We start from the raw sequence: 10,669 nt of genomic DNA, 5'->3' as shown, positions 1-10,669 counted from the left end.
TATTATTTTATTTTCCCCCAGTGCTCTCACACACTGCCAGCAGTCTACTAGAACAATGGACAGGCTGGCACACCACACAGGCAAATCCAAAATCTATAGCAGCTTCTACACTCTGTACTGTACTCAGAAATCTATATCTGATTGGATATAATTCAGAAATATCTGTAAATTATCATTAAATATATTGGAAAATCAGAAGAAAAATGGTGGGAGAAATACAAAATGGTAGTCATACACTATTTCTGCAGTTCAAGCAACCCCACCTCCCCTACAGCCACAGTTATTGTTCTCTGAGCTTGTTTGTTTGTTTGTTTGTTTGTTTGTTTGTTTGTTTAAATTATAAGGTTCCTTGCATACCCAGCTATTGCAAAATGATTAAAACAAGAGAAAGATCCTTGTGAACCAGTGTGGGTGGACAAGGACACCTTTTAAAACCAAAAAATCTAAGGGGAAAAGACTAAAAGTTCAGAGAGGCGCTTCTCATGGGCTCAGCCCACTCACCCCGCAGACGAGCAGCTGTTCATAGCTGGGTGGCCGGATCGGCTGCCCACACGACTGCTGGCTCTGTGACAGAGCCAACAGGGGTGGCAGGGATCAGGGGCCGCACAGCCCCCGGAAGTTCCAGGATGCCCTCCATGAGCGTGCAGGGCATCCTGGAGAGACCCCCAGGATGATCTCCTCATGTGTTGCCGTGGCGTGGAGCCGTGCCATGGCAGCACACGATCCAAAAGCCTGGGTTAGCGAAGTGCTCGCTCTGCTAACCTGGGCTAAGAGGAGGGCTACTTTGGTGGGCTAGCTGCCAAAGAACCACCGGGCTCGCCCGTGAGCCCACTGGTTCTCACGATGGGGAAAAACCGGGCTGGGCTTCTTTTGCCCAGTTTTTCCCCATTGTGAGAATAACCTCAGAGTGTGGTAATGGCTTGGCAGAGAGATCTGAAATTTGACACACAGGTAGTGGGGAATGGCAGGACTCTGTGTATTTAATTTCAAGTAAATCAGTCCAGCATTTGATTAAGGTGTTTTTATAAAAAAATTAAATTAAGCCCAAATTGCACTAACATCTGAGAATCATGAGAAAAAAATAACATAACATCTGATAATCACTGCATTAAAAAAATAAAATAATAAAAACTGATTGATGGTTTCAAAAATAATTAAAACTTGAAATTAAATACACAGAGTCCTACCACCCTCCACTACAAGACGACTCCTGTTGCAGGAGGGCTGTGGAAAAGGTCAGTCATTCAACCCAATTTACACGTTCCAGAATGCAGTAGCATTCTTTCCCACAAGAATTTCTACACACACATCCACCAGATAGATGCTTGGTGTACCACTCTTCTTCCTAGAAAATAGAGAAGCAGACTTCCAGTCTAAGAAAGCATCAGATTAATGAAACACTAATGTGGCATGCATACCTGTGGGGCAGGGGGGGATTTTTTGCCAAATTCCCCTGCCCCCAAAAGCATTCCCTGCAATCTGGAAGTAGGTTCCTGAAGGTTGCACAGTCCTCTTGGTGTTCAGAGAGATTCATATAAGGGATCTCAGTGTCTGGAGAGATTCATATAGGGAAAGGCAGTCCTTCACGTTCCCGAGCCCCAAATTGTTTGGACATCAGATAGGTTCTATGTAGAGAAGTGCTGGAAATATGTGGATACATAAGTGTTCTCAGATGTTTTGGACTTCATTCTAAACTTGCTGGCTGACATCTAGACTAAAGAGTCTAGACAACTGCAGGTCTGCTCTTTGCATGGGGTGTGATTTTTGCTGATCTCTCATGCCTCCAGAATGACCTGCTGAAGAAAATTTTTATTGTGTTGTGTTTGCTGTGATTTATGATGTCATTCTTTGTAATTGGTATATACAGTTTTAGATTGTAAAATCAGCTCATTTGGCACCTGAACCCTTCTTTGTACAGAAACGTGGCATAGAAATTTCATGTTAATAGATTCAATGTTTTCATCTTGATGAGCATAATGAATTTCTTAGGAACTTATACAGGTGCATCTTTTCTTGAGAAGCTGAACTTATTTAGTGCCAATCAATCTGCATGTTTTCTTACAGTCAGTAACTTAAAAGCAAAGCATGTGACAAAGAGATGATGATCAATCCTGCAGCTGGACTCAGCACCATCACAGGTTCAATCTGGTTGCAGGCCTGTACCAGCTGGCCTGAAATACAATCCCTTACCTTCACCCTGCAGCACACTGTTTCTAGATTTGATGATGGGTAGCCATGTCACTCATGGGCATCAGGTCATGTTTTAGCTTTAGAGACTGTGACCAGTAGGGATGTGCAAACTGATTTGGGTACAAAATGATTTGTACTAAAATCTAGCTGTTTGGGGCGAATTGTGGACAAAACAAATCACCCCTGTGCTAGCTGGCCAGATTCAAGTCCAAAACAAATTACCCAGATTTCGGACCTCAAAAATTTGTAAATTCAGACCTCCATTTTGTGGTGATTACTCTTACTGTCTCCATTTGTGTCAGGAATTTTTGTTGAAAATCCTGCCCTCCTAAGTTTCAGATTGGTGACTTACAATGTGCAATGATTGACTGGTGATTCCCCCCCCCCGCTTCCAGATTGGCTCATTTCCATTCAAATGTTGTGTTGCCAGAGGTGACTGACCCCGCATTGGCTAGGGGAAGGGTAAAAGAAGGGGCAAGGGTTGGGGGAATCCAAAGGTGGGATTTTCAAATGCACTGTACTGGTCCAGCCAGCTACCATTCTGCCTTCCTGCCTTGTGGAGGAGAGAGAGAGAGAGAGAGAGAGAGAGAGAGAGAGAGAGAGAGAGAGAGAGAGAGAATGCAAGAGGAGCTTTGCTTTGCTTTGCCCTGCCTTCCTGCTGCCTGGAGTGGACTCTCAGCTTTTTGATCCTGCTTTCCTGATTGAGGAAAAGAGAAGAGATTTTTTTTTTTTTGCCCCATCCCCCTGCTGCAGCTGAGAGAATCACTGCCTGCACCTGCTGTCTGTGCAAATCAATTTGGGTACAAAACTATTTGTACCCGAATCTACCTGTTTCAGGAGATTTGCGGAGAAATCAGATGGCCCCTGTGCTAGCTGGCCAGATTCAGACCCAAAAGAAATAGGGGGTGATTGAATTTGGGTACAAATGGAATTTTTAAAAAAATTGATTTGTGCACATCCCTAGTGACCAGCACTGGATTGTGTAATAGCTTCCCACAGTTTCTGAATTCCTTGATGTAATGTGTATTCGGACACACTTTCAATCACTGCTCACTTCACAAGCAGTGTAAGCCAAAGAAAATATTCTCTTCCTAGGGAAGCTTGATTGGATTACTCAGACATACTAAATATACTGTCACTTATACTGAGGTATTCATTAAAACGCTATTCCCTCTGCAAATCAATTGGACTGTCTATAAATGGAATGGAATTCCCCTGGAGGAAGCATAGTTTAAATGGGAAGCTAGGATATATCTGGTAATGTTGTAGAGAATATTGTAGAGGATATATCTGGTAATGTTGTGGTTAAGGTACTTGCCTGAGAGTTCTGCTCATTAGGGGTGTGCACGGAACCGGTCCGGCACTGGGGTGGGGGGTTCTAAAAAGAATAGGGGGGGCTTTACTCACCCCTTCCAAGAAAGTCCGTATTCTATGTAGTAATCGGGCGGCAGGGTGCCGCCCGCTTCAATCTCCGGCGCGGGCTCCTTTTTGTAAACATAACCGGGCGGCAGGGTCGCTCCCAGTCCCTGCCGCCCGCCCTCCTCAACTTTAAACTTCAAGCCGAGCAGGCCTCCCTCGGCTGGCGGCCGCCCCCTGTAGGTATCAGGGGGTTCCCCCCTCCCCGCCGCCCCCTTCTTGAAAGATGGTCCCCCATTACCAGGGGACGGCAGGAGAACTCCCTGCCGTCCCCTTCCCCCTTGCCGGCTGGGCTGCAACTGGCTTCTAGGAAGCCTTTCGCGCGCCTGCTTGAAGTTTAAAGTTGAGGAGGGCGGGCGGCAAGGACTGGGAGCGACCCTGCCGCCCGATTATGTTTACAAAAAGGAGCCCGCGCCGGAGATTGAAGAGGGCGGCACCCTGCCGCCCGATTACTACATAGAATACGGACTTTCTTGGAAGGGGTGAGTAAAGCCCCCCCCCTATTCTTTTTAGAACCCCCCACCCGAACCAAAACCACCCCGTGCCGGACCGGTCTGGAGGCCTTTAGAATGGCCTCCGAACCGGTCCGTGCACATGACTACTGCTCATCATAGACCTGGTGAAAGTGACAACATGTGGCCATTGTTGCATGCAGCCAGAGGCGTATCTAGGGTAGGGCAGCCAAGACACGTGCCAGTGCCATGTTGCAAAAAAAATTCTTTTACCTTTTTCAGGGGGCTTCCTAAAGGCCACGGGTGTGTGTGTGTGCAAAGGTTTCCCCTCCCCGCCGGCCTCTTAATTTACTGCCACAGGCCATCCCGGTCTGATTTTCGGGCCCGTTCGGGCCAGCAAACATCGGCGTTGTGGCCATTTTGGAAGCTGCCATGCATGCTCAAATGGCCTCTGCAAGGCCTGGCAAGGCCTAGAGCCTCTCAGGGACCATTTGAGCATGTGTGGCAGCCATTGGCAGCCATTAAAAAAAATCAATTTTTAAAAATGCCCACCGCACATTTTCAAATGGTCCCTGAGAGGCCCTAGGCCTTGTCAGGCCTTGCAGAGGTCATTTGAGCATGCGTGGCTGCCTCCAAAATGGCCACCGTGCTGATCTTTGCAGACCTGAATGGGCCCAAAAATCAGCCCGGGATGGGCTGTGGCGTCTGGAGTGGGGAGGGGGAACCTTTACGGACACACACACACCCCCCCCCCCGCCGCAGCCTTTAGGAAGCCCCCTGAAGGGGCTACACATAATTAAAAAAAAACAAATTTTAACATAAGTCAGTGAGAGCTGCTGCCCATCAGAGTAGACAATGCCAAGCTAGATGGAGTGTCTGACTCAATATAAAGCAGCTTCCCATGTATCTAAGTTGCTTCTGTAAATCTTCAGGAAATCCAACAAGCATCAAAATCCCAGTGTATGACTATCAGAAGTTTTATTCAGCACTTTATGGCTTCTGAGGGTTGTTGTTTTTTTGTTTTGTTTTTTATAAATTTCAAATATTTCTCCAGCCAAAAGGAATAGAAGGGAACTTCCAGACTTGTTGTTTAGTCTGGAACCATCATACTGTGTTTATTGGGTACATTTGTGTGCTACACAATGTAGTTCTCCATCCTTTGTCAGCCTGTACTGTTTATGGACTGCCCTGGGGATGATTGGTCAACACCCCCAATTTGGGCAAATGTGGGGAATTTAGCTTAAAAGAGGAGACAGTTCCAAGCAGTTTTAATTTGTGCAAATGTCTGAAATCAAGAAAACTTACTTGGGAGAGTAGTTTTAATTAACAAAAGGAGTTTATTGTAAGAACAAATAAAAGTAGTTTTTGCTACAGTAAGAATGCAAACCTTACAAGTATCTTTACTCAAAGGCTGAAAAGCTTGTGATAGATGGATCCACTGCAGCTCTAGCCTACATATTCATTAAAATGATGTGGTATAGCCCTGAGGTGAAAGACTGGACTGTACCACTTCAAGGTTGGTAAACCCCTCCTGTATTCTACCAAAAGAAAACAACAGGGCTCTGTGGGCGGCAGGAGTAGAAATTGACTTAACTGCACACTTTACCTTTACCTTTTACTTCAGGGTGCATGTGGAAATCAGGTTCTTGAATGTTTTTGAGCGTCCTCCTTTCAAGTTTGAGACTAAAGTGTGGGAGACCATATATGCCAGCCGGAGTTCCTTAGAAGAAGAGTGGAATACAAATGTAAAAAATAAATGTCAAAGTAATTATTTCTTTTCCCCTCTTGATTGTTGAGTGCAGGGGGTTCTTAGACATGGGTCTCCAGGTGTTGGACTACAACATCCACCACCCACAGTGGGTTTTTTGGCTGTGGATGATGGGAGCTCTAGTCCAGCAACTTGAGAGGGCACACATTTGAAAACCTGTACTGTAATGAATTATGCTTCCTGTAGGGATCAATCATGGATCGCTCAGTCAATAGGGAGGCGACAATTTTGGGGACTGTTTGAAAACCCAGTTTACTGTTGAATTCTTACAGAAACCTTGTGCTGATTTTGCATGGGAGGTGGGCTTGTTTTTGTATTTCCCTTCTAAGTTACTTTTTCCCACCCTACTGGAACAAAGCAGTTTTTACTCTAAGTTTGCGTCAGATGTTTTGACAGGGGCGCAATTTCAGTGCTTGCCTTGGGTGCTATTTTCCGTAGATATGCCTCTGCATGCAGCTGAGGGTTTGTCCAGACAAACCTCTGTCATTCTGTCAGTGACAGAAACCCTTGAGATCTGACAAAAGACTGAGGGTTGAAGAAAACATGTTTCTGTCCCCATGCTTGCTCACACCTATGTGTTGCTACCCACATGTGCAACTATGTTTTGAATCCAAAATGGGGGAGTTACTCAAAACCAAACTTGCAAGCTTGAATAACAAATTGATCACAGTTTAGAGACAAGACAATTGTGGCTGACAATTGAATAACGAATTAATCACAGACAGTGACAAGACAATTAGAGTATGCTGGAGGAGCAACAAATGCAGAGGCAAGACTTTTGCAAATAAAGGGGAGGAGTTTAATTTCATACAAAGCAGAGACACAATGTGAAATGTGAAAATATGGTGTTTTGCAACTTTGGTAAGACTGAGAGTGAAAGCAATTCTGTTAAGGATACTCCAGCCTATTACACACACACACACACACACACACACACACACACACACACACCCATGCTCAAGCATGGGCAGCCAGAAAATGTTTGAGTAACAGGATGTGTGGCAGTTTTGCCATTCCCTGCACACCTTGGACAAAAAAGATTGAGAGTCCATAGTTTCTAATCTTTAATGTAAATTAGAATGTCCAGCACTTCCAAGAAACATAAGTCCAAAGATGTATAATGTCTTGGGGGCAGAAACGAATAGCTATTATGCCAACCAGCTTTATCAGGTATGCAAAAGTACTGGCTCCACTCTAAAAGGATTTCCATTATCAAACGTCTCGCCAGAATCCACTAGCCAGAGATGTTCCAGAACATTCCCTACAAGCAAGGGGAACAGGTGCCTTGATTCCTCAACTGCAACCCTCTTGTTCAAAATCCACCCGATCCCTAACTCCCTGAATGTTTATCTAGAGGCCCTCTCCACCACTTATTTATTTATTTATTTATTTATTTGGTGGATCACTTGTGCAAGGGTGCAAAGCTGCAAGTAAATTCTCATTTTGGAGCAGCGCTTTCCCCATCATTGGTCTTTTGTTTGTGTTTGTACAAAGGTACAAACACAGTGTAGTGCTTGTACAAAGGTACAAACCTGCAATTTAGATTTATGTTTTTGAATGATGCTTTGCGTGACGGCTTTGTGCAAGGGAGATGAGGATTTCCCCCCATGATGTCACATCATCTCCCTGCCTCCTCCGCAACCCCATTGGTCCAAAATGAGGCAGGAGGTGGGGGAAGAAAACACAGTTCAAGGAGAATATGGACACCTCCCACCTGGAAACCACATTGCAGTGGACAGTGATATCAATGGCCACCAGCCTACCATGAAGCACTGAACAACCCTTTACTCATAGTTTGAAACTGTTGCACCATTCCTTCGCACCTTGCAACACTTCTACCGGCCCAAAGCTCATAATCTGGAAAACGCCCAGAAGTAGTTAGGACCTCCTGAATCCAGTGAGGATTCCACTTTACAAGTAAAGGGCATTCCCTAACCATAAATGTGGGGGGGGGGGTGAGAGGCAAGAGAATGGGTACTGTGTGTACCTTTAGGAGCCTGTGGTGGTAGAGGCAGAGAGATATCAGAGGTGGTGGGGACAGTGGTGGTGACTCCTAAGCCCCCCGCCGGCCTCTTGAATAACAGCCCAGGCCGCAGCCATCCCAGGCTGTCATCCAGGAGGCCACTGGGGGTGAGGTGGGAGGAGCCTCTGCTGCTGCCCCCCCCACCAGTGTCTCTCTGCTGCCTCCAATATGGCTTCCTAAAGGTACAAACAGGACCCTTTCTTTCTCCTCTTGCCCCCCCGCCCACTTTAGGTTAGGAATGTACTTTACTTGTAAAGGGGAATCCTTGCTGAAACCGGTTCTTAGAACCAGGGCCAGTCTGGTTCGAACTTGGACCGCCTGACCTATCAGCTTGAATTGAGCAGGCTTCCACACCCCTATCAGCAGCCATTCTTTGCAACTGCAACAGAGGAAGAGGGAAGCAGCAAGACTGTCTCCAATAGCTTAACTAGGACCAACTGCTCCTCCACACCCAGAAGTGTTCCACCTAGTTCCACCTAGTTCTTACGTAACCTCATTTTGAAAAAGATTTTTTTTAAGTTACTTGAATTTACTTGTTCTAATTTTCCCTCTCCATTCATTTCCCCCTCTATATTATACCTCTTTGTTTGGAAGCCATTTTTATAAACAGGAATCATCTTAGTGTTTTGGTCAAAATGTCATAATATAAATATAATACATGAAAAAAGGCTTGAAGCGATAGAATATGAAAACAGCTTTCTGTGCCAAAATCACACAGTTTTAAGCTCAGACCTTAGATCCATGAGCCTAACACTACTTCTCAACATAATTTTAGACTTAATTGACACTTTGTTAGAATAAAGTTCAGGAACCATAAATAATGCGTACTTGTTTTAGTCGACACTTATTTTATTCGGATCACTGGGCTGGCATGAGAAATCCAGCATTCAATGAATTCCAGCCAGATGATCTTCTAAATTTCTTTTGATATTTGTGACAAAAGCCTGCCATAGGTCTAATTGTTGCTGGGTGGAATTCTTCCGTCATGAAGACTGTGCACTCCTATAATATTAGCCCATTACTTCTATGTAACCCTTCTGCCATCTAAACTAAGAAGTGCTGGCAAACTCATCCCAGTGCTGGCGACTTGATGGCTTCTGCTTGTGGGTGGCTTAATTGAGGACACCAGTGGCTAGGAATCAAACTTGCCTTAATGATCCTGTGTTCAAAGGAAGCAAACATAACTTGTTAACAATACATAATTAAACATCATTAAGTGGAGCATTTGACAGCAAAGTCCTCTCCTTCAATCAATTTATTCACTTGGCTGGATTTAATCTTCTTCCATTTCCCATTCTTTCAGCTCCAGTTAATTAATACATGGCACACTATGTTCTCTCAACCTGGGAGCTGTCAAGCTAAGTTGTTTACTATTGTTCATGCAGAACATTTGCCTTTAGGGGTAAGAGGACTTGAGGACAACCTAATATTCCTCCTTCTGCCTAGAATACAGATGAACTGGATGTAAGACAAAGCCTTGTGCAGTCAAAGTACACCCTCTTGGTCTCATGGAGAAATAAGGGTTTGATGCATACCAGGAAGCTTGAATCAGTGTCTTAAAATGTTCACAAAGACATCCTAGTACTTGTACAATATGTTAATAAGGCTAGTGTGATGCTTCTGGGCATGGTGGGAGCTATAAGTCAATGAGGGACAATTTAAAGTGATCTCTGGGCTTCAGTAAACTTCAACAAGCCTTAAGAATAATGGTTTGATTGTCTATGACAAAAAATTTAAGAACACTAGTTGGAGAGGCCCATTTTTGACAAGGCAAAGTCATCTTGCCTACATTACACTTATATGAATGTTCAAGAAATTGAATATGTGTAATGCAATTTTTTTATTAATGTGCTTGCAAAGCAAAAGTAAAAGAACAGTTTGAAATTTGTAGGATTTCAACTTCAAACATTATTCTTTTTATTGAATAATTACCATATATGGAAATTTTGAATCATAGTAAATGTGCATCTGAGAAATATCTTCTGCTTCTTTTTGGCATAATGTCATTTGGAATGATTGATCTGATTATTGTTAAAATCTGTTGAGAACAATAACAGTTAAAATTTGATTATATTCAGAATTTATTCTACAAATCGTTTTAAACTTTCACCTAACATATTGTAGTGTAAAAAGTAGGGCATTCAGCTAATTTCAGTGGCAGAATTGTGTATGCAAAATTTGGTTTCTGTAGATCAGGAACTATGATTTAATTTCACACCATCAAACCAACAAACCAACCAGTTCTTCAAAATATATAATAGATTACCCCAGCTAGAATCTGTGAGAAAAACTTTGATGGCATCAGTGTCTTCAAAGCCCAGGAGATACATTTTTAACCAGTGGTGCTGAGAAAGTGCTGAGAAATCAGCCCAAAATCTAAGTTTGTTTTAGAACTGGCACCATATTTTGCTGGAAATAGAATTCAAGATAGATTTGGGGTGCATCTGCAAGAATTTGAAGGCAAACTAAGAATTTTGATAAGATGAGCTGAATATTTGGAACAGACGGAAGTTTGGACATTCATAGGCTAATGTCAATTTCACCATCTCAAAATCTAAGACAGTTTTGAAGGATATAACTTATGAAAAACATATACAGAAATGTTGATGGGAATTAAAAGGACATTTTATGTTCAGCAACATTTCACAGGGAGGTCAGACATCTTTGATTTTTCAAGGAGAGGAGAATAATAGTGCAGTGTGGTTCTGTGTTCTCTGTACTCAAGACTTCTTAGCTACCCTGCTCTGACTTTGATGACCAGAACATCCAGTACCAAGGCAGCCTTTTCCTTATTGCTGCAATGTTACCAAGTGCAATTTT

The 10,669-nt window shown here is 43.6% G+C and overlaps 1 long non-coding RNA gene across 1 annotated transcript; it reads right to left on the bottom strand.

The window, feature by feature from the left end:
- Nucleotides 1–1,701: 1,701 nt before the first annotated feature.
- LOC128323619 (uncharacterized) lies at nucleotides 1,702–8,857 on the bottom strand. The gene is made up of 3 exons (XR_008306392.1): nucleotides 8,678–8,857; nucleotides 5,671–5,778; nucleotides 1,702–1,793 (listed from the first exon to the last, which is right to left on the bottom strand). It is a non-coding gene; the product is annotated as an uncharacterized LOC128323619 (long non-coding RNA).
- Nucleotides 8,858–10,669: the final 1,812 nt, after the last annotated feature.

Source organism: Hemicordylus capensis, chromosome 4, assembly GCF_027244095.1.
Source record: "Hemicordylus capensis ecotype Gifberg chromosome 4, rHemCap1.1.pri, whole genome shotgun sequence".
NCBI lineage: Eukaryota > Metazoa > Chordata > Lepidosauria > Squamata > Cordylidae > Hemicordylus > Hemicordylus capensis.
This window is presented reverse-complemented; position numbering and strand designations above follow the sequence as displayed.